Here is a 25,214-nt window from a genome sequence, read left to right as displayed (position 1 = left end):
TCCATCAACTGTTGTTTTTGAATATGTCACCCCGAGTGGGATGGGTATGCTCAGAAGTGAGTCTTGTGCTCTCCACACCACTAGAGTCAAGCTATCCTAGCTGATGACGGCTGTTAGCCAGAAACCGGTCCTATGATGCTTGATTCCGGTCCAGGGAAGACATGGCTTGGCAGTTCGGGCTGGACTGTTCCCATGAGGCACAGGGTCAAGGCTGATTTGCATATGGCCATGTCTGAACTGGGGTGTTGTGGAGTGCAAAAAAACGATGGATTTAGGCCCAGATCTCTGTACTGGGGTGAATGTATGACATTGTTCTGCATTCTGTCCATCAACTATTGTTTTTGCATTTGTCACCCCGAGTGGGACGGGTATGCTCAGACGTGAGTCCGGTGCTCTCCACACCACTGGAGTCAAGATATCCTGGCTGATGATGGCTGTTAGCCAGAAACTGGTCCTAGGATGCTTGCTTCCGGTCCAGGGAAGACATGGCTTGGCAGTTCAGGCTGGAATGTTCCCATGAGGCACAGGGTCAGGGCTGATTTGCATATGGCAATGTCTGAACTGGGGTGGTGTGGAGTGCAAAAAAACTATGGATTTAGGCCCAGATCTCTGTACTGGGGTGAATGTATGACATTGTTCTGCATTCTTCCCATCATCTGTTGTTTTTGCAAATGTCTTATCAGACACACTTTAAATTAGACCTCACACGTGTTCCTACACTAGTCCCTTTTGTCAGAAAACATTGAGGGACTACCAACATTCAGTCTGGATTATTCATCCCACACAATACGAGATCCTGCTAAACCCGTGAAGTTAAAAAATAAGAAACACATTTGTGCTTTCAATGATTAGCTGAATAAAAAATCTTCAGAGAAATGAGGGTGCCATAGCATCTTGAGACACGCGTGCAAAGGGCCAACGCCAATGTGCATTTGTCATCATTAAGAGGCTATTTGGGTTAGAAATGGCTCTACGCTGCTAATTATATGGCTGGCAGCATACTCGGCATGCACTTAACGCGATCCCAGGTTTTGAATATCAGACTTTGCACTTAATGCAGGGGTGGACACGGGAATGAACTGCCAAACGGAAAGATATAATAAATGGAAAAGTTTTTGAAAAATAAATGTGCATTGATCTCCGACGCAAAGGCAATAACATGTAAAGGGTGATGGTCACAGTAAGCTGCAACGTCCACGTAACCTCCATTACTCAAATTCAGATGCTGATCAGAAGCCCTACAGCCGAACCCCGTCTGTTGCACACGCACGCACGACTCGCATAAAATAAAAAAAATAAACAATGTGTAGAAAGAAGCAGACATGGAGGTCGAACTTTGCCATACCCCAGACAATGAAAAAAAAAGTTCTTACCCTGTAGTTAAAGGAGACCATCTAACACCGCCAGTAGACGATCGAGTCCAGATGGGCAGTCAGACAAGGAGACAGGCCGACAAGGAGACAGGCCGGTAACAAAAAAGCCTTGTTTTCAATCGGAGGCCAGCGTTTAGCATAAATGAACACGGCAACCAATGGGAATGATGGGCGGACTTCAAGTCCCCTTCTGAAATGTTCTCCATGACAATAAGCCTTGCAGAGCGAGGAGCGCAATGCCGCTCCAGCACTAGGTCTGCGAGATCTAAAAATGAAGTTGCGCTACCTATGTGCTCGCAGTTGTTTGTATTGAGATTAGAAGTTCTTTATTTATTGCACCACAGCCAAAGCTCAAAAGTAGTCAAACCTAAGAAACTCGCGTAAAAACCTTGCATTGAACAGCCGAGTGTCAGGTACCCCACAAGACTCACCTGGGCTTGTGAAGTATATTCCGCAGAGACGACACGAACCACCGCCCCTGGTCCCAACAAACCCCCGCGGGGAGTAACACCCGACAAGAATAAGATGGATCCAGGGATAGGGGCCAAGAAGCAAGAGGAGCGGCCCTTGGTGGTAGGGAAGTGGGGTAGGGTCTTGACACAGCTGCCGGAACAAGAAGACCCAATTAGGACTTGGTACTACGCCTGCGCCAGAACACCCCACAAAACACATGCAGACAGGAGCCCCTGTCTCTGGTACTCACCAAAACTCGTTTGTTTGTGTTGACTCAAGGAAGAGGTCAGCGACTTAGAGTCCAGGAGCCTTGATGCCTTGGCAAGGAAAACGAAAAGAGGCGCTCCTGCGCCAGAACCACCAAAGAACCAAAAGAAACAAAAGGAAGGCGCTTCTGCGTGAAAGGGTGTTATGAACAGGAACTCCAGGGTAAGCGCTATAGCGCGGCCCAATGTACAGTGCTCCCACACTTCATGCGTGAAGAAAACTAGCAGTAGCGCTCCTGCGCAACTGCCAAAACTAAAGAGTAACCAAAGTAATGAATGTCAATGCACAGTGCTCCCACGCTTCATGCGTGAAGAAAACTAGCAGTAGCGCTCCTGCGCAACTGCCGAATCTAACAAGTAACCAAAGTAATGTATGTCAACGCGCTCCTGCGCTTCCTGATGGAACATGCAGCTGCGCTCCTGCGCCACGGCCAAACGAAAGAACAAAGGCAGGAATGTAGCAGCGGACACTCGCAGCTGCCACTGAAGACTAATAGTCTTGTTCAAACAAGAAACCAGCCCAGCGCTCACGGCGCTACTCCTAACGGTGCAAACAGCAGCGCAGCTGTATCATAGAAACAAAACACGGCAAGTAGTCACGTAACGCGTGAGGCACTGGAAGCGTTTCCGTGACTCGAAGAGCAGCCGCCCCTCCAGAAGAGTAGAGAAGCAGAAGACCGGTCCTCCGACGTCTGCTGGGCTATGCACAGCTGCTGGGCTCTGTGTGAACTGTAGAATCAGAAGCACCGATCCGGCGGTGCCTCACGCATTTTAAGCGTGTTCCCCCGGAAGTGCTTGGTGAGGTGGAGGACTAGACCGGGACACCACTTCCGGCCGGAAGTGAGTATCCCGATGCCTGCATGTGTCCTGTGGCGCCCGGAACAGCGGAAAGCCGCCACACGACACGAGTCATACAAATGAGAGATAGGCACCTTGGTGCTGGCTCTCTGGTTCCTCGTTTTTCCAACTAGGAACTGGATTTTTACCATCATAGGCGTTAAAACCAAGTTGAACTTCAAGTGCTTGGCTGGACTGTTTGGTGGACGGTGATGCTCCCAGTTGTGTCCATAAAGAAATACAATAACAACGGACCTCCATTGCAGTGCACAGATATTTCATAGTTCATGCACCACAATGAAAGTACTCCAAAGTTGGCTCTAAAACCATACTGCAAATTAGACCAAACCTTATTTTTGTCCAACCATGATGACAACCTAGAAAGGATAACTCATCCCATAACCTTGCCTATTGAGTCAATGAGTGATACAGGTCTATAACAACTCGTATAATTTATTCCCCCTTTTTGAACACTGGAACAATAATGGACCCTGGACTGTGATTGTGGCATACCCTCTGTTACTACTGCAAATAGAACATTACTTAAAATTCTGGCCAATTTTGCAGGTTCAGTTTTGGAAATATTGGCACGTGCACGCCTGGGCCAGGGGTGCTGGTTTTGGACATATAAGTGATAGTCTCATTTAATTCTTCCTTTCAAAGAACAATATTAGATTTACCATACATATCCACCTCATCAGGGGCTGTCATTTCAACAGTGTCATAACCATATATCCCCTGGAAATGCTGCACCCAGGTTTCAGGGGGTGTGTAGCTTTCCAACAAACCATTTGCAGCACCTGTAAAGTATAGATAATTTGCAATCGCCCAAAATCTGGCACTATATTTTGGAATGTTGACCTAAAGAAGTTGTTTCCATGTTTCTTGGCTGATAAAATTTTTCCAGTCAGTGAATGTCATCTTGTTGGTCTTTTTACATAAGGCATCGTCATTGCTATTTATTGGAGTTTTCTTAAGGGCTAAGATGAAGCTTTGATGAGTCTTTGATCAGTTGTGATTAAACAATCTACATTCAGGGGGTTTAAGATTTCCCTCCTGTAAAGGTTAGGCTTTCACAAATATCCTTACAGACCCGGTGGAAAGCTGTTAATAGTCTATCAGGATATTTAGTAACCTCTAAACAGATACGAATTTTCTGACCACATATAAGGTATACATTTCCCAATAAAGTCTGTGGGGGCTACCTTTGTCCACTTTAGTCTATGCCGCTGATGTCCAAAACCTCAGAAACTGTTTTACTCATAACATCCTTCCGCTGTCTCCAATCATTAAGTAACTTTAGGGGGTTATGATCTCTAAAATGACTCCAAATAACTTTGTGTTGCTTAACAAAGTAAACTAAACAAACTGAGATCAATGTGTAGTCAATGATAAAGTTTGAACCTCTCCCAATAAATGTTAGGATAACTTCCACTGGTTCTTCACCCCCTATATTTTGGTTAAGAAGTATCAGATTGTACTCAGCCATGATGCTACTTATTAGGTTAGCTTGGTTTGTGTGCTCAAAACGGGAATTAGTATCTATAGGGGGGTCCTCTCCAAGCGAACAGGGTGGGGAACACAAGTAGACATTAAAATCCACAAGTCAAATCACCACAGACTGGGTACATTGTTTTGCAAGTATCTATCAAAAAATGTTTTTAAGGGGGGGCGTGGCCAACTGCCGAGCATGGCGGCAGCTTGAAGCGGGAGCTCCCAACGGCATAGCGGCCCTCAGTGAAATCCGACCATTTATCCGATTCATCGCCTGCCCGAAGTAGCGATATCAGCTCAGGGACCTGAGCGGCACTACCCGGTCCAGTCCCGGTGAAGATCGGAGTTCGGGAACTACTTCATCCTGCAGTGCCGAGTTGAGGCCTGCGCCTGCCTGGCGGCAACGGCCTTGCGTACCTGGAGAGTCCCGGCGGAAGTGCATCCTCTCCGGCCTCGACGTGGTGACATCGACCGCCCCCCTCACGGAACATCAGCGAGGATTACTCCGGCCCTGCACACTGCTGGCACGAGCCCCCGAGGGGGCGGGCACCCTGAACTATCAGAGCCGGCGGCCTGAGGACGAGGTCTGCAGTGCGGAGATCCGCGTAGTAGGAGGTGCCCCCCTGGAACTCAGTTGGGCGCCATCTTGGGAACGAGAACTGGCGCACACGTCCCGAGGTGAGACTGATCGCACTGGGGGCCCTGACATCCTCACACAGTGGCGGTAACAACCGAGACCCCACACATGGTCAGTGGAGGAGAGGGACTGGGCCCCTAGATCCTGACACAAGTGGACACAGTGGACTGTACCAGGGGTGGCCATCACCTGGAAACGTATTGACGACGCTGGACGCGTCAGTAACACCCTGGAGCTGCTGCTGTGGGGCGTCCGCCTGCTGTACGGAGGGGGGCTGAACACCAGTCAGCGAGGGGTGCCTTACCTGGTGATCAACACCGAAGGGACCGCTAGACTTGGAATTTGAATGAACTTTCAAAATAAAGACGCTGAGTCAAGACACATTATCCTGACCATGAAGGGGGGGCGCAGCCGAGCGGCCGGCCGCTTTGGAGCAAGCTGGTGGGGTGTTATAGAACTGGAACCGCGGTACAGTGATCGGAGTGGCTGCACCGGGACTAACGCACTAGACATTGAACCGGACACGGTGGCTGCAGTTCCGCCGCTGCCTGAGGGCCCTGTGTGGAGCGGTCTAGGATTCTAGAACCAGCGCGGTCTGGCCGGATTGAGCTCCCCCTGACCTACAGAGTAGCCACGCAGCTCGTTGAAGTGCGGTGCCAGGGGTGCCACTATAAACAGGCTACACAATCCAAGAGCACTAAGCCATGGCAGGCAAGGGAACTAGGAGTGCCTCGGCGCAGGCTAAACTGGACAAATTTGCTTACTCACAACACGGACGCTCCCAGGTTGGAGGGCAAAATTCCACAGGCGCTGCTCCGGACACAGAGGGGACAAAAAAGGTGACTTTGGAGGACATTATGAAAACCCTCTCTGAGGTACAAACAACAGTGGGCTCCATCTCTTCGGAAGTTACCCTGTTGCGGGCAGACTTCAAGAAAATGTCGGAAAGGGTGTCCCAGGTTGAGGTGGTTACAAAATCGCTCATGGAGGACACTTCAGACCTACAAGTAGCAATGGAGCGCATGGAAAAAGTCACTAAGCAACTACTGGAAAAGCTTGACGATCAGGAAGGGCGCTCCCGGAGAAATAACATACGCATCCTTGGCCTGCCGGAAACAGAGGGAAAGGGTGCAATGGATTTGTACGTCGAGGACCTCATCAAAACTAAACTGCAACCGAAAGGCCTGTCAAACTTTTTTTCAGTCGAAAGGGCGCACCGAGTACCTGGCGGGGCACCCAAGCCGGGAGCCACGCCACGACCTGTACTGGCCAGACTCTTTAATTTTAGGGACAGAGACGCAATCCTGCAAGCGGCAAGGGTCTCGCCACCTGTAAAACTCCAGAACTCGACTCTGGCCTTCTTTCCGGACTATACGGCGGAGGTGGCCAGGCGCCGGAAGTCCTTCACTGAGGTCAAAAAGGCGCTGCGAGACAAAGGCCTGCCGTACTCGATGCTGTTCCCCGCCAAATTGCGGATCGTGGCCGATGGGAGAACGTGGTTCTTTGATAAACCAGAGGTGGCACGGCACTGGATTGACGGATGGAGACAGGTGGGGCAACCCCAACGCCCACACAGGGAACGCCAGAACCATCACAGCGGCGGGCCGGCGGAACAACCGTCCAGTAGTCCTTTGTGCGGAGACGACGCTGCAGGACTGGAATCGGATTTGGAAAGGGACCCACTTGATTCGAGACAGCCGGTCAGGATCTGAGTAGTGCATTACCTGCAAGACAGCACAATTGCAACATGTAGGAACCTGAAGCTGGTGGAGCTGAGTAGGGTGGGCATTGGCCGGTGCCTGTAGGGGACTCACCAACTCCACGAGCAAGTAAGATAGTTGGGGATAGGATTAAGCACTCTGCCAAGTTGGGGATGCAGGCGGGAAACAGTCCGTGGTGCAGGGGAGCAGGGAGGGGGAGGGGAAGGGAACCTGGGATGTTAATGTTCTTGTTTTTAGTCATCACTAATTTCCTGTGGTACATGGTCATGTCAAAGGCCGTACAGTTCTGGTACACTAGCATGCGACGCTGCATCTGCGTTACACCCCACTGCCACTTATCAGTAACACCGATCGTACACCCTAATGGCCCAACAGGTACACGATGCACCCGTTGAGGGCGCCCTTGCAGGGACTGTAGTACCCCCCCTGCGACTGCTCACATGGAATGTCAGAGGTCTGGGGGACAAAATCAAAAGGGGTCTGGTCTTGCAGGCCATTAAACGCCATGGGCCTGACTTGGTGATGCTTCAAGAAACACACCTCGCAGGGAATACATGCAAAGCACTTAACAGACGTGGGTATACCATGGCAGTGTACGCAGAATTCACCACGGGCTCCAGGGGCACTGGGATACTCTTAAAAAACAATTCGTCCTTCATGATAGAACGCCGCAAGGCGGACGACCAGGGTCGCTTCGCTGCGCTGCATGGCCAATGGGAGGGGAGACCCCTCAGTGTGGTCTCTGTGTACATCCCCCCGGCGCTCCACTCTACGGCATTGCCAGCACTTGGACAGTTTCTCCTTGACCTCCCGGAGGGTGATATGATCATTGGGGGGGATTTCAACGCAATAGCGGACCCCTCGCTAGATGCCTTTCCCATTCATGATCGCCCAAGAGGGACTGCCACACTTCCTGGTTTTCTGGAAGCAATGGGCCTCACGGATGTATGGCGTCAATTAAACCCAGCAACGACCCAATATACATATTACTCCGCTACGCATAACAGCCTGTCACGTATAGATTATTTTTTCTTTTTAGGGGTGGGACTGGGGTCGGTGGACGAAATGGTAATCCTACCCAGAGGCATATCTGATCACTCCCCAGTGTCGCTCCTTCTTACTACCAAGGAGAGGAAATGCGCTAGAATATATCCGATATACCCCAACTATTTAAAAGTCCCTGGGATCAGAAAAAACCTCAAATTAGCAACAACACACTACTTCAATGAAAACGGGGGAACAGTATCCTCGCCCTCTGTGCTTTGGGAGGCGTACAAAACAGTCCTCCGTGGTGCAGCCATAGCGGCGATAACTGGACACAAACGGGACTCCAGACGTGAACTCGTAGAATTAGAACTGGCACTACACAACGCTAACAACATTCACATGTCGGACCCCACCCCAGAGACAGCGCACTTACTACAACTCCGACAACAACAATACCAGGCTCACCTCACGACGACCGTCAAGGGACATCTGGCAAACACCGCACATAGAATATATGACGTGGGTGACAAAGCTGGGAGAATGCTGGCTTGGCTAGACAGAAGGGGGGGCAGCAACAGAGGCATACAAAGACTCTACACGCATGACGGTCAGCTTCAGACACACCCTGAACAGATAGTGCGCACCCTGGCACGTCACTATCGGGAGATATACACCCCGGAACGGACCGTCACTGAACAGGTGGCGGCAGCTTCGCTCGAACACATTACTGTCCCCGTGCTGACCCAGGAAGCACAGCAGGAATTGGACACTGACCTGACGGAAGATGAAATCCAATTGGCTATTCAAGCGTTACAACCCGGCAAGGCATTGGGGCCCAACGGGCTGCCCATAGAATGGTATAAAGCGACGGCTTCTGTGCTAAGTAAACCCCTGCTGGATATGTATACTGAAAGTCTGGATCGGGCGGAACTCCCGCTCGACCAGCGCACGGCCACGATTGTGGCCATACCTAAACCGAATAGGCCACCGACTGCATGTACCTCTTACCGTCCCATCTCCTTGCTCAACGTTGAAGCCAAAATCCTGGCGAAACTCCTGGCCAGTCGTTTGACTCAGCACCTGCACACCCTGATACATCCCGATCAGTCGGGATTCATGCCCCACAGGAGTACAGCACTAAATCTCAGAAGAGTCCATGGAGTGCTGGCACGTGCACATCTCCTTTCAGACCAAGCAGTGATTCTCTCCCTTGACGCCAAAATGGCATTTGACTTAGTAGAATGGGAATATCTGTTTGCGGTCCTTGCACGTATGGGCTTTGGTCCGAAATATATTGCCTGGGTGCGACTGCTGTATAAGTCACCGGTGGCACAGGTGGTTGCAAATGGTCACATTTCACCAACGTTCCCACTGGGACGAGGGACTATACAAGGGTGCCCATTGTCGCCCCTACTCTTCGCACTGGTGCTAGAACCATTGGCTATCCTACTTAGGGCAACGCCGTTGTTTCGGGGCATCACCTGGGAGGAGGGATGGGAGGATAAGGTCTCCCTATATGCAGATGATATGCTTATTTACATGATTGACCCTAATGACGGGATCCCTGCCCTGTTGCGTCTCTGTGATACACACGGGAAATCGTCAGGATACACTTTGAACTGGTCCAAGTCGATCATATACGTGCTTAATGGCCCGGCGCCACTGTTACAGGACGACTGCCCCCTGATGCTAGCAACCACCTCCTTTAAGTACCTGGGTATTTTCATCACGAATAATGCCACGGACTTCTTTGCCGAAAATTTAATGCCGCCTCTGGTTCGCCTACGTGCGGATGTTAAACACTGGTCGACTTTGCCGCTCACCCTCCTTGGACGGGCGGCCTTATTTAAAATGATGGCTCTCCCCAGATTTCTTTACGTGCTGGAAAATACTCCTTACATGGTTGCACCGCGTTACTTCAAACAGGTTGCAGCACTGGTCTCCAACCTACTGTGGAACAACGGTCCGGCCCGTATAGCATGTGACAAACTAGTGAAAAGCTGGTATGAGGGGGGGATCGCGCTACCCAATATTCAGTTATATTATTGGGCGGCTCAACTCAAAATCATTAATCAATGGATCCACGTCTCACGAGGAGATCCAGCATATAAGGCGGACTGGTCCCAGCTGGGGGGGGACTGCATGCTCTCCGTTTTGTATGATGTGACACAAGTTAAAAACTTGCTCGGACCAACGCGTCATACAGCGGCCTTGTGGCATGTAGCACAAAATCGATTGGGTTGGAAGGGGAAAATCACCAAGATGACGCCATTGTGGGACTCGAAAGCACTGGGACGCCTAAGGTCCTGCAAGGGATTCACACAGTGGGACTACATAGGAATTTCCACGGTGGGGGACCTTTGGGATAAAGGCACAGTAATCGCGTTCTCACAGCTCCAACAACAATACAGTATGGGCCCCACTGAAACGTTTAGATACGTGCAGATACGCCACGCACTACTACAAGCGATCCCGCCTGACACCACATTACCGGAATCCTCACCACTAGAGGACAGACTACTGACGGACTTTATGGAACAGAAGGCGACTTCTCTCACATATAAAAAATTGGTTAACAACCTGGAAGACCCCACACAGACACTTAGAGAGAAATGGGTGGAGGAGATAGGAGAAATGGATGAATCAGAATGGAACGAAGCACTAGCCTCACCAAGGGAGGTAGGCATCTCAGCTAGATTTAGGTTAGTGCAACTCAAGATTTTACATCGCACTTACTACACCAGAACACTACTCCACAGAATCCAAAGGGCCCCACACCCCTTCTGCCTTAGGGGATGCGGGGAGGAGGGGACATTGTTTCATACATTATGGGAATGCCCACAGATCCAAGAATTCTGGAAGCAAATTATGCGTACTGTCTCCCAGGCCCTTAAACTTTCAATCCGGCCTGAACCCCGTAAGTGCCTATTGCACATTTGGGACCCCAATGATCTGGACAGATATGGACTGCTATGGGCCACGCTGGCCATGGCAGTGGCCAAACGAGACATTGCACAAAAATGGGGTGCCCCGGACCTGCCTACAGCAGCTAAGTGGATCAGGAATATGGATTTACTGATGGTGAAGGAAAGGGCAGTTTACGTGCTCAGGGCATGCCCCCGTAAATGGAACAAGGTATGGGCGCCCTGGAATTCTTACAGGGGAATGCCATGTGATCCCTTGCCGGAGGACGAAGATTTGGACTCCGAAGAGGAGGAGGAATAGAGGGAGCGGGCACGGGTGATGGACCCTGTTCATACTGGGATGGCGCATGAATGCAGCTGTAACATTGTTCGCACTATACTCCTATACAGTAGCTTACAACTGGAATTGTGCAGGTGGTACCTACTGATAAGTGATGACATTAGTTTGGTTTTCTTTTCTTTTAGTTGTTGTTTAGCAAACACAGATAAATGTGCTGAAGGTTGATATGGCATATAGTGAACGCTGATTTAGATATGTTATGATCCACAGCTGTATTAGATGATCAATAGAGGCACCCATCCGCTCTTCTGTTATGACACTACTTGTAATGTACCTGAATGTGCTTTGCTTATCCCATCCACACGAAAGTAATTGCAGAAAACGCGATAATGACCTCTGTATGTGATATCGTGAATATGCCATCTGCCTTCCTGTTAATAAAGATTTATAAAAAAAAAAATGAAAATAAATAAAAAAAGTTTTTAAGGCCAATGCATGATCAATAGAGATGTTCTGCAAATATGAATAGTAAAAGTTTATCACTAACAGACTAGGCAATGTCTTAAATGTAAAGTTAAACACCAGTGAAAACTGTGAGCCTGTATTAACTTGAGACACTTTACAGGGAACATCAAGGGAAACCAGTGTGAATAAGCCACCCTTGGCTCTGCCCCTGGGAGAGGGAATGGCCGGGGAGAATAAGGAAGTATATCCATCTAAATAAAATAAATTGCCTCTATCCCAAGTCTCTTGTAACCCCACAATATGATAACCTTTTAAAAAGCTCAGCCATCTAACATCATATTGCTTATTGGCTAAGCAAGCAATGTTCCAACTCAAAAGCTTAAAAAAGGTATACGTCTTAGAAGTTACAGCGGGAATATGACTGGACAGCAGTCTATCAACACTCCCCTGTATCAGAGGTACATTGGTGTCAGAGTTGGTCAGTTAATCACTGCACTCAAGCATGCTCAGTAGGTAAAATCTGTTCTGCATCTGTATGGATTTGGTCCCAACTTGCTGACTTGCCAGTTACCCTACAATTTCACAAATGGTCTCTCAGAAACATTTGGCGGGTCACAATACCCTAATGGTAAATCCTTGATTCATGTTAAAGCAGGGCTAATCTGTGAAGCTTGACACATTAATTGCCCTGCACAGTCTGGCTGATCGAAGTTGATGATAATGCTGTCCCCCTCCTGTGTTTTCTCTTTGGGCTCAACCCACTCAGTTCTTCTGACCACATTAATGTGGGCAGCTATATGGTCTCCACTCCCTATCTGCCTGTATATATAAGAAGTGCATTACTTTGTTTTTAGTTGGTGGGTAGTTTCACTCAATCCAGGTCTTAGTGCTGGGAATCCAGTTAAGATTGCTACTGAAGGGGTCGATTAAGGAGGGAAGGGTAGTCTACGTATAGGATTCATTGGTCTTTTTTGGAGGATGTGAAGAGGAAAAAAAGGCATTGCCTCCCCTGTCCTTGTTGTCACCCACTTCTGTACTTTTTAAACTGGCTTTTCCCAGATAATTATTATATGACTGTATCAATGGGGGTTTAAATGGCACGAGGCTCGAACTTCTCTCTCCTATGTCCCCAGATGCGAAGAATGTATGCTGATTGATTTTACCTCAGCTTGGTTGAATGCCGGACCCATAAGAGGGAGAATGAGGGGGGCGATACTGCACCTGAATGCTATGATGGTCTAGAGAAGAACTTGACGGCCCAGCACAAGGGCGATTGGCATCCTTTCCTAGATTCAATTTAGAACTTTTCATGGGGCCTGAATTCATAAGCTTAGACTCTATAAACAGCATTTCCTAAAACCGGCCATCCAGTGCATTCTTAATCAATAGTTACATTTTCGCAAATTGGTTATTTAAGAGCGAGCTGTTCAGCACTCGACAATATAGAGTTCGATAAACGAGCTAAGCCCTCTTTGATGTCCTGGGACAATGCATCTACCTTAAGAGTGGAGCCATCTTCAGTTGTATTAACCTTCTCTGAAGCAGTCCCTTTTTCACACCTATGCCTTTCTTTTTCTGAGCTGGCTGCACCAATTCAAAAGAAGACACATAGTTTGTGATGAATATCAGCCACTGTAACCCCCGTTCCTTAAAGGGGCTACCCACAGCCTCTCCACTCTTATTTTTTCCAAATTTGACAAAGGGTTTTTAGGAGGTTCCCCCCATGCCTAGTTCTTCTACAGCATGGATCTGATCATTTAAGGCTCCCACCACAGACGATAAATATGAAACAATAGAGAGACAGTCCTTTTGTCCACCTGAAGCTGCTGTACCGGTAGAACAAAGAGTCGTCCTCTTACCCATATTGTGCCAGAATCAAGATGTAAATAGGGTGACCCAGTTTTCTCCGGCCTCTGATGGGAGCAGATGAGCCCACTCTTGCCTCGGGCGCGTGCCTATGCATGTCTGGCACTGCGAGCTGTTAATGCGCCTTTGTGGACCACCCTGTGGCCACAAGGTTGCTGAGGGACGAAGACCCACTCAGATGTTGTGCAAAAAGTCAGTGCGGGCAGTGAGCAGACTGAAAGAGCGTCCTGCGCTGCTTGCTTTCTGTGCAATTATGTGGGGTTGAGGCCCTACATCTAGCCTCTGGGGCGAAGTTCCATCCCAGCTATCTTGCAAAAAGTCAGTGCGGGCAGGGAGCAGGTCAGGAAGATAAGTGGAGGAGAACAAGCTCCAGCTACTAGAAGTCAAAGCTCAATGCTGTAACCCACACTAGATTCCCTTTAGGAAGTCAACCTACTGGGCTCTGTGGTTCCTATTTTCTGGAAAGTGCGCTCTCCCTTGGCTGCAGCAGCAGTTCCTTTCTCAGAGAAAGGCAAAACATTGGAGGGAGCATTAGCTGGAACACCTGGGCACACAGTGAGGATAATTAGTGGCATATGCCGTGTATTGCCCTGGTGACTTTTCACTGCCAAGCCACATTACTAACTCGAATCAAGGGTGAGTCTCGAAGGGCGGTGGGCTGCATGATCTCCTGCAACCAGGGGACCAATGCACAGAAAGGTTACAATCCTGAACACTTATTCCCCTATATGCAGCCACAGTCCTCCTTTTAGAGCAGGGGAATGGGCAAGGAGAGCACTGGTGGGAGACCAGGGCACACACTGGCCTCTCTTGCCAAGCCTCACCTCTTGCTCTCCACATGTGGAGAACAATTTTCTTTGATATCTCCTGGTCAGTAGTCAAGGAGTAGTGACTGTGAGGTGAGGACGAGTTTCATTAGAAATGAAGGATTGGTTTTGCTATGTTTAATTACAGTTCAGAGTTATTTGTTGCCCTCATGATGTGGTTGGTTATAATTGATTATTCTAGTAGAATTACATAACCCGGAGCTATGTAGGAAGGCTCTGACTGTTTGAAACCCCTGATTGAATCAAAACAGTTCTCTGGCTTTTTAGTCAATTACATGCCAGTGGTTAAATAGTTAAAACATACATTCAAAATTGGAAAATTGTCCATTTTTGTTGTTTATAAATACCCGGTTACTCTAAGCGTGAATTTCCAAATGTCATAGGTGCATACTTTTAGGTTTGTGAAGATTTGAACAACAGCAGACAGTAAGAGATCAACACGATTGTGTGATGAATGCATCTAAAGAACATTAATATGACGTCTATTAGTAAAAAACAACATTAAACGTGTCTAGTAAAGTGTTTTAACCAGTATTTAATTTGTGCTGGTGTTTGCCATTGCTCAAAACTAGTACCCGTATATATGGGTGGGGGGCGGGGGGCGGTAACAGATTTCTATCCAGGGAATGAGCACTGTTATGGAAGAGCAAATCATTTCATCATTAATTTCACATCCACAGTTTGGTTCGATGCCTTGTGGAGGTCAACACTTGTGACTCATATGGCACTTTGAAAAACAAGTGATTCACGAAGTGAGAGAGAGACTATGGATTGCCGCTCTGACGCACTCAACATCATCAATCAGGCAGACCATCAGGGCCGGCCTTAGGCATGTGCAAGCTGTGTACCTGAACAGGGCCGCCAAACCCCAGGGGCCGCCATGGTCACGCATTTCAGTGCGGTGATCCGCATCACCGCACTGAAATGCATTGTCACGCATTTTGCCACCTGCGAGACGCGCCACCAGCGGCGCCTGTGTCCCGGCTCTCTGCTGCTCCGAGAGAGGTGCTGGGCCGAGTTCACAAATAGTTAACCAGATTGCTCTCTGCTATGTGGAGTGACTGAGAGCAGCTCTACAATGTATCTCTGCACTCCAGGCAGCTGCCTGCTGTGTTACCCTGGAAACAATGAATGCGGCGCCAGCGAGGCGGCGCGCGGCTTCAAAGACACTCACACACATGCTGCCCTCTCAGCAGTCGATACTGCAGCTGTCAATCACCGGCGTGGCACCATGGGGGCTGGGATGTGCCGGTGTAGAGTGCCGTCACATCCGGAGGAACTAGGAAGTAGGCAGAAGCGGCGGGGGAATCTGAGAGAGACTAGTGCAGGTGAGACTCGAGTCTCTCTCATGCCATGGCCGCAAGAGGGGGCATGAATGATCGATTGTGGCGGGCGGCCGGCTGCGCCACCCGCTAAACATTGCAGGCTGCACCTTGTTGACCTGGCTGTGGCAGCTGAGCCGGCAACAGTCAGCTCTGGTCACCAGGACTGCGAGCGGCCACGCCGGGGGGGCCGAGGAGTGTCGACTCGAGTGTGGCCAGCACAGAGCAGCTGCCTGGATGAAGACAGGCAGTTGCAGAGTGCACATTGTGGCTGGGCAGCAGTGCATGCAGGTCACTCAACTATAAGTAAGTGAAGTCCACGCTGCGCATGCCGGTGTCACTTTGGGGCCGAGTCCGATCCTGGAAAAACGCTGTACAAATCGTGGTATGGAGCGTTTTCCCCATACAACTCGTACTTGTAAGGAGGCCTCTACAACCTAGGAAGTACGATCCGTACAAATAGATGCACTCCATACAAATTGTAAAAAAGACCATACAACTCGTACATACAAGCAATTCCGATTCGGATTGCTCTGTACACAACGTTCCCATGTATTCCCGGCAGCAGTTTACAACCCGGCAAGTACGATTCGTACAAACGGCACTCCATACAGCTCTTTTTTTACAAGAGCCAAAAAGTGCCGGAAAAACCTTGTACGCCCCGAAAACAGTACGAGACAGACCCCCTCATGTACGCGTCGTACACCCCATGAATACAGGGGTACAGTGCGTATGTACGGTGCATACGGATGGCACGGAAAGTGGGGTACGGTGCGTACATACGCGATGAAGGGGTACTGGTCGTGTACGCACCGTACAAGCACCGTACCCTAAAATCGCGTATGTACGCACCGTACCCCAAAATCGCATACGTATGCACCGTACCCCAAAATCGTGTATGTACGCACCGTACCCCAAAATCGCGTACGCATGCGCCGTACCCCAAAATCGTGTATGTACACACTGTACCCCAAAATCACGTACGTACGCAGTGTACCCCAAAATCGCGTAGGTACGCACCGTACCCCAAAAACGTGATTTTGGGGTACGGTGCGTACATACGCGATTTTGGGGTACGGTGCATACACACGCGATTTTGGGGTACGCTGCATACGTACGCGATTTTGGGGTACGGTGCTTACATACACGATTTTGGGGTACGGTGCGTACATACGTGATTTTGGGGTACGGTGCGTACATACACGATTTTGGGGTACGGTGCTTGTACGGTGCGTACACGACCAGTACCCCAAAATCATGTACGTACTTTGCATACATGCGTGATGTTGGGGTACGCACCATACACACGCCTCGCATGTGGGGGGACCCCTGTACGCCTCATACCCCTATACGACCCGTACCCCGGTATGAGTCGTACCCCCAGAACGAGTCATGCCAGGGTACAAGGCGTACAGGGGTTCGCTTCGTTGCCCGGTACTAGTCATTCCCCGTATACAGGCCATTTTCCATACAAATCGTATGCTGACAACCCGGTACGAATCGTACTTGACGGGTTGGACAGCCTTTTTACAAATTGTATGGTCTTTTTTACAAGTCGGGTCGTACAGCTTTTCCCGATCCGATTTGTAAGGATCGGGCTGATCTGTATGTATTTTTCCCGTACGAATCGTACTACACGGGTTGGAAGGGACTTTTACAATTTGTATGGAAAAAAATACAAATCCTATTTGTATGGAAAATAAAAATCCAGGATCAGAATCGGCCCCCTTATGTGTTACATGCACGTCGTGCATCAATGCTTGCAAAACTTTTTGGTACAATACAGGTAGTAGCAAGATAAAAAGTAAGCGGCAAGTTACTAAATGGAAACGAAGTAACCCTGTGTTTAATGAGCACTGACTGACTCAGACATGCAGGTGCATGTATGTAGGTTAGGTAGCAATCCAGACTATAATGTAGCAATTATGAGCAAGTCTGGCTGTCATTAGATAGTACAAAAAGTAAAATATCACTCTAAAACAGCACATTCCTATAGACTTTGAAACCAGAAGCCTTAATGATGCAGTATAAGACTACAGGAGGATGTCTAAGCAACATCTCATCACTTTCCATTCTCGGCCTTCTTGGATAATTTTATGGGGTTGCTTCGCCTCGAGACAGTCTTTTTTCGTGTATTAGTCTTTTTTCGAGCTTCAGTTTTACCACATGACAAACTTTCGGGACAGGTGGGCCACCTCTTCCGGGGCCCCCTACCTACGCTCCCTGCCCAGGACCGCCATGAGGCTAGAGCCGCCCCTGAGACCATGTGCACCTGTGAGCCTCTCAAAGCTACCTAAACCATTGGATAGCATGTGCCCTGAAGCAGTGCACCGATGACTTGGATGTACGCTGTTTTCGGCTCTGACTCAACTGGTCTTTCCATGTCACTTGGGCAGTCTGAGGAATGGTGCGACTGCAACCTTCTGTGTCAGATGTATGACGTTACAACGCATGCTTTTACCGCGCATGCCATTACAACGCAGTTTTTACAACGCATACCATTACAACGCATAGTGCTTTGGGGTGCTGGATAGTGAATAGTTTAATTTACTATTCCAACTCCAGTCCCCGTGGACACTAGGGAAGGTGTTGGATAGTAAATTAAATCTATTCCCTATCCTAGAGCGCCCCCCAGCGCAATGCGTTGTAATGGTTTTCGTTGTAAAACCTGCGTTGTAATAGCACTGCGTGGTAAAAGTTGCGTTGTAAAGGATGTTTCCCTTCTGTGTCTGACGTGCCCCAGTTACCCCAAAGAACTGCCCATCCATGCCTATCTCTCATTCTTGCTTCCACCTGTCACAATTGCCCCTCCCCTCCTTGAAGCAGGAAACACACTGCATGGAGTGTTGACGCACCAGCCCTGCGAATGACCCAAGATTGACACCAAAGGCACTGGAGGTAGCCTGAACCAAGGCACCACATGCATCTCTAAGCAAGAAAAAGCAACAACAATAAATATAACTTTTCAACTTATTCTATTCAGGATTTTTCTAATGTGCTGTATTGGAGTTTGGGGTCGACCGGAGCCTGCTGTTTCCTCCCTAGCACTGAGCTGGATTTGCTTAACAGTGTGCCTTCCTTTCATTTTTAGCTACCAGCATACTTTGTTTGTTTTTTGTTTTACTTTTAACATTGAAAGTATAACCTCGAAAATTCTAGCAAGCAAAGTGAAATTCTAGCATGCAAAATGGTGTTGATAAAAAGCCAGAATTATCTCAAAATATCAAACTAAACGTGAGTCTGACTTCCCACTTTAGCATAGATCGAGCACAGAAAAGTTATGTCTGAACTGAACCTGTCTTTCCAGCTCACATACCGCTTGTACTGTTAAAGGAAACAAGTCAGTGAAGGCTTGCACCCCTAAAAGCCTTGCTAGCGCATGTGCGGGTGTCAAGCTACACCATATTATTTGTTGTGTCCAGCTGGGCCTGTCTTTTTACCCAAAAATGAATTGCATTTATGACTTGTAGTTTCATGTTAAACATTGCAACTTTGGGCTCAAAAATCCCAGCATGCACAGTGCTGATAGCTAAAAAGCCAGCACTGGCTGAAGCTGTCACAAGACTTGAGGCCATTTTGCAACTTTGCAGAAATTGAACCCTGAACAGCTGAATGCTAGTGCGTAGCTATCTTAGTGCGTCCATTAGGTAACACTGTCCAGTACTGGTAAGCCAACTGTGCCGTACATTCTTCTGAAGTCCATAACATGAGCATTGTTGAAAAAGTTCGCATAAAGTGCTACGCTTTGAAGCATCACGGGCTGCAACTTTAGCGCTATGTAAAAAAAAAAGTTATTTTTATCATGTAAAAAAAAAGTTATTTTTATCAGTATCAATTTCTCCTTATTCTATTATTCAATAATATTCCTAAAAGAACAGCAGGTTACATCAAATAACAATTAACTTATCCAGTTCATGAGGTTCCAAATAACAGTGATAATATGGTTAAAATCACTTCAGAAAAATAATAAAAACAATATTGCCTCAGTCGTTAACCATGTTAAAACATCAATAATTAAAAGCGGACTCTCAAAGGCATAGCTTCAACCCCAAGGCTCAAAAGAATAAAGAATTATGATATTAAAAGACATATTTTAAAAAGAAGCCCACTCTTGAACAAACCTCAGAACAGTTTAACATTTGCATTAAAAGTAGTGCACCTCTTTAAATTGTTGTCTCTTAAAAATGGGAAGCAAGTATTTGTGTGACAGATACAATTTTCGAACGAGTAGAAAAAGGTAATGGGGCCTGTGAAGAAGGTATACCCCATACAGTTTCATACTGTACCAAAGGGAGGCAGAGTTGCCATAACGGAGCCCAGTCTATAGTCAGGAGCATCTGCTCCCATGAACGCAAAACCTGGTCCAAATGGGGCTCCAAACAGCAGAGGTTTGAACCAAGGCATAATCTTGTTTGTGAGGTTTAATTAGCTCTGCCTTTTCCCTTGCACTTTGCCTTGTAACAAAGACATTATTTGTAGTCCACCCTTATCCTGTTTCCTTAACTCAGGCGACATAAGATGATTAGATGGTCTTCACAAATTAAGGGTGGTGCCCATATTATATTAATGCCAGGGGATTTAATCCTCAGGCCACATGATAAACAACCTTTAATTACATATTTATTGAATGAAGCATAATCATTAAAATACATTGATGACTAAAGTAATAGTGTTTCTAGTTTAATATGGTCCTCGACATCCAAGCCCAACTTTTGATGTGTTGGATAGTGTGGGCCGGAAACTGGACTACCTAGGATTCTCAACAGACCCTATTCTTCTCTACTTGTAGAATACCGACATCCCGATACCCCCAAATGCCTGCTCCATAAGTCAAAATTGGGATGCATTTGCTATATTTCCAAGAGTGAGCTGATAGACTTTTTTCCTATATTCGATGTTAAATTGAAAATTGACACTACGGCTTGACTAAAATGGGTAGTCGTATGAGGAATAAAGGGAACCCAGGTCCTAGAATGATCAAAGATAACAACCAAATATTGAAAATGCTTTGCCCTTGCTAGTAGTTTACCCTTGATGGCTAAACAGCAGGTCTTCAGTTTTTTTGGGCCACAAGCCTTGATGAATGTTTAGGGATTGATCTCCAAATTTAGGGCCCTATTAGTATGGCGGACGGACCTGTGTCCGTCCGCCACCCCAGAGGTTGAGGGACCGTCCGCAGGGGCAGCGGCGGTCCCTCCGTGCAAATTAGGATGTGACCGCCACCCTGGCGGTCACATCCTGTATGTTTAACATTGCGGTGGGTGCTGCTTGAAGCGGCACCTGCTGCAATGTTAACAATGTAAGCAGTGCATTTGCATGCACAAAGCGGCAGGCACCGCGCGGTGTCTGCCGCTTCGTGCATGCAAATACAGGGGGGTACCATAGGTACCCCCCATGTGCACCCCCACCCCCCCTTCACCCTGGGGGCCCGCAACGGACCCCCAAAGAAAAGACCGTATGCCTTTTCGTGGCGGCATTGCCGCCGCGGAAAGGCATGTCCCAGCGCATATCCTAATATGGCTGGCGGTGTCTGATAGACACCGCCACCATATTAGAGCTTTTCCGCCGTGGTCTCGCGGCGGAAAAGCGGCGGACGGTCTACCCGTCCACCGATGACCCCCCGGCCATCCTAATCTGGCGGGGGGTCTTCCAACACACCTCAGCGGTGAATCTGCATCCTCCGGGCCGGCGGTGTCTTCCACCGGCCCGGAGGATGCGGGTTCACCGCAGTGGTAATCGGGCCCTTATGTGCTCCATGAAGTCTACAAAAGCATCAAGCAGAATTTTGAGACCATTAGGAGTTCTGGCTAGGAGGATTGCGTCATTGGCAATTAGAACGATAGGAACAGGCATATTTTTAATTACTGGCATATCCTGCACGTTCTTAGTTAATGCAACATCAAGGCCATTAATGTACAGCAAGAAAAAAATAAGGGATAATACCTTGCCCTATTGAACAGCTCACCTCAGTGAAAAAGGATACATGTGGTACCCACCATCCCCAAATCTTACAGAAGTAGAAAGATCAAGATGAGGAACACACAAAATCCTCCCGCCTGCAATTTAGGCCTATTTAAATCAATAGTTCCCACAGATTTGACCTGTTAACACCATCAAAAGGGCAGGAAAGATCCATAAAGGCTATGTATAGCGAGTTGCGCTTAGCAACTCTGTATTTAATTATCAGCAAGTGCAAGTTGAAGTGTTGCGCCAGTGTTTTCAGGCCGGTCCTAAACCCATACTGTACCTGGGACAGACACTTAGCATCATAGGTCCAGAGCAATAGCCTATCAAGAATGGTTATAACAATTATTTTAATGTAGAGTCTACAATCAAAATAGGTTCGCTTCATTTAGGATCCTGGTAGTTCCCCATTTTTAAACACTGGTACAATATTTGCTGAGCATCACAACTGGTGGGACCTGATGGGTGAACAACCTTTACAACACAACTTTTACCACGCAGTGCCTTTACGACGCAACTTTTACAACGCAAACCATTACAACGCATTGAGCTGGGGGGGCGCTCCAGGATAGGGAATAGGTTTAATGTACTATCCAACACCTTCCCTACTATCCACGGGGACTGGAGTTGGAATAGTAAATTAAACTATTCACTATCCAGCGCCCAAAAGCATTATGCGTTGTAAAGGTATTCGTTGTAAATACCGCATTGTAAAGGCATGCGATGTAAAAGTATGCGTTGTAACGTCATACATCCGACCTGATGTTGCAAGCTCCATTTATACAATTTGTTAGGAGGGGTGGCAAGAATTCAAGATTGTCTTTGAACTGGTCCATAGGGATTCCATCAGGGCGTGTGGTCTTTTTATATAGGCTTTTAATGAATATGTCCTTTACCTCTTCCAAGACAAATGCAATATTAACAGGAAAGGTAGGCAGCTCGGGATCACTAAGATTGGTAATGATATCAGAGAGGTCAATAGATCCTTTTAAATTGAGTTAACCATTCTTCAGGCCCAGGATTCAAACTCTCATTCTGCTGAGGCATTTTGGAGAATTTATTTGAGTTTACTACCTGCCTGAATATATTTTTATTTACAGAAGCTTACCAACTTCTATTCTGTTTCAAACTGCAGGTCAGTCATCCTTGCTTTCAGAGCCGCTTTATATTCCCTTCTGCAAAACACTGTTTCACACCTATTCATTGAGGTAGATGTTAGTGCATTTCTTAACCTGGCATTTGCCTTTCTATGAGGCACGTCAAACCAGGTTTTCTTTCCCCCTCTCTCTCTCTTCCCCTCTCGCTTTCTCCATTCCCCTCTCGCTTTCTCCCTTCCCCTCTCTCTTCCACAATGGCTTCTGGAATAAGGCTCTAATATTAGTACTCAATTTCTCATAAGCCTGAGTGATAGAGGAGGGGAAGATGTCATGGGAGAGACTGCCATTAACCAGGTTCAAGTTGCCTACAATTAGGCAATGCAGTGTGTTTCTCATGTTGGAAAATTTCCTGACCAGCTTTCACCCATGGTCTTTTGGCAAAAGAATATTTTTTTTGTTTCTGACTGGTTCTATGCTTCCTCCTTTGTGTGTTGCGAATTAGATAATAAGAGAATGATGGTCACAAAATATGCTCACTTGTATTCCCCTATCCCTTGTATATTGTTAGTCAAGTTCCTCCTGACAAAGATGTAGTCAGTAGTAAAATTACAACCTTTTCCTGTACAAGTTGCTATGTTAGTTATCAGATAACCAATTGAGTCTTTGGCGTTACAAAGGCCACAACAGCAGGTAATTGTATAACTAAAATTACTGTTTGGCCCAGAGTCTGAGCGTCATCCATCATATCTTTATCAAAAGGGCTTATCGTTGATAAATTTGTTGTATCGCCCAAGTTGCCATTAAAGTCCCCTGCTAACAACAGATTATAACATTAACCGAGCCTTGGATATCTATTCTCCATCCCTAATTTAGTTATCGAATTCGAAGCAACTCCTCAGTGGAAATGGAGATTGATGTAGTCAATGAGGTGTCCTCAACATCAGGTGGCGCCACCTCTAATTTTAAGTTTCATATCCGTGATTAATTCACATAAAGGAGATTGAATTTGGCACATGGTGCGTCTATGAGGTCACATTGACTAGTTAGCAATCCAGCTACAGTGTTATTTTACTGGGCTGTGGTTTTGATCTCTGTCGCTGCTGTCCTTGATTTCGGCAGATGTTTCCTGCACTTCACAACTTGGTCCTAACTCGTAGAATGGGGCGTGGCATCATTAAGGACAGTATCAGGTGATGGAAATTCACAAGGCCCTATAGTAGAGACAACCCCCGCATGGTAAAATTAACTAGTGCCTTAATTGCGGTTGAGCGCCGTGAAGCTACGGCAAAGGTAGCCCAGATGCATAAGCTGGGAAGTAGAGTCGCCTCTCTACCAGTTCGATTGACCTTGAAATAATCCCTCACAGCTCATCCAAAGAAACTGTCAATAACTGTTGTCTTTTTGGGCAAAATAAATTGAGTTGTTCCTGTCTTGTGCTTCCCCATTTTTCTCTAGGAGCTCCCATAGAGTGTTGGCAAGCTTGTAAAATACTTGGTGAAAACCCAGCGATAAATCATCAATGGCTCCAAATTCTTAAGTTTAACGATGCACAGTAAATAGATGGGCAAAGGCCCAATCAAAGTATCCTAAGCATTTCAATATGCAGGATGAAGTCCTGCAGTCAAGAGTTGGGTGCCCAGCCTGGAATAAATGACCCTATTCCTTGTGTGTTCTTCAAGCATGCCTTGGGAACGTGTCATTAGAACAAACGCATCTTTAGCACGCCTTTGTTCTGCACGCAAGTCGTTATAACTACTTGCCTTAGGGGGGTGCTGGATTTCTGAATAGTTTAATTTACTATTTCAACTCCAGTCTGCACAACAGCAGAGAAGGTGTTGGACTTTAATTCCAACATAATTCCATCAATGTACCCCCTTAAGCAAGTAGTTGTAACGACCTGCGTGCAGAACAAATGCTTGCTAAAGACTTGTGCATACTGTTGCCAGCGCTGTGAAGGCACAGCATGATTGGAGCTTCATTCTAAAGGACGTTTCTCCCTAGGTTGGCCTCTTTAGTCGATGACGGGTGAATACTGGTCTATCCTTAGCCCATGCTGTTGCCCGCTCACGGCCAGCCCACATCCTGCTCAGGAGGCTGTGTGACTGCACTGTGTAGCAAAGAGAGGGGCCCTCGTCTGTCCCACCTCTCAGCTGGCAGGATCTTCTGGGACTTTTTCCACACAAAAAATCAAGCACGTTCTTATTTTTAGTTAAAAGGACAGCATTGGTATTGAGCAACCCTGGCTTAGGGGAGTGCAGGTGGCAATATACAAGAATAATCTTTGGACCAGCAAATAAATTGTGTGGCCAACTGATGGTTCTTGTCCTCGCTAACATTTGTATAAAATATGTGATGAGTTGGCGGACAGACGCCGATAGTGAGTAGCTAAACAAGATCAATGGCTGGGTACAGTTCAGTGGGATTTTTTTACATTGTGGAGAAGCACTAAGATGAATTAATACTAAGCTTCTAAAGCATTTTATCAGGCAAGTTGTGGCCCTACTCTTGTGTGTAACAAAGATTTGCAATTACTGGATGTTGGTCGGAGGCTTTCTGACCGACATCTCCGGTTTAAATTCCGACTGCCCAATAACAATTTAGGCAGTCGGAATTGAAACCGGCCTGTCATTCCGGCTGGATTCAGATGGGCTCAAGGAGCCTGTTGTCCAGTCGGAGGCCCCAACGCAATCCCTGAGGTCGG

The 25,214-nt window shown here is 47.5% G+C and overlaps 1 protein-coding gene across 1 annotated transcript in view; it reads left to right on the top strand.

Annotated features, from left to right (window-relative positions):
• Nucleotides 1-25,214, top strand: part of LOC144792860 (dehydrogenase/reductase SDR family member 12-like) — a 290,090-nt gene that overhangs the window by 139,647 nt on the left and 125,229 nt on the right. The window lies entirely within an intron of this gene.

Source organism: Lissotriton helveticus, chromosome 11 (assembly GCF_964261635.1).
Source record: "Lissotriton helveticus chromosome 11, aLisHel1.1, whole genome shotgun sequence".
Taxonomy (NCBI): Eukaryota; Metazoa; Chordata; class Amphibia; order Caudata; family Salamandridae; genus Lissotriton; species Lissotriton helveticus.
Note: the sequence above shows the minus strand (reverse complement) of the source record. Positions and strands in the feature narration are given on the sequence as shown.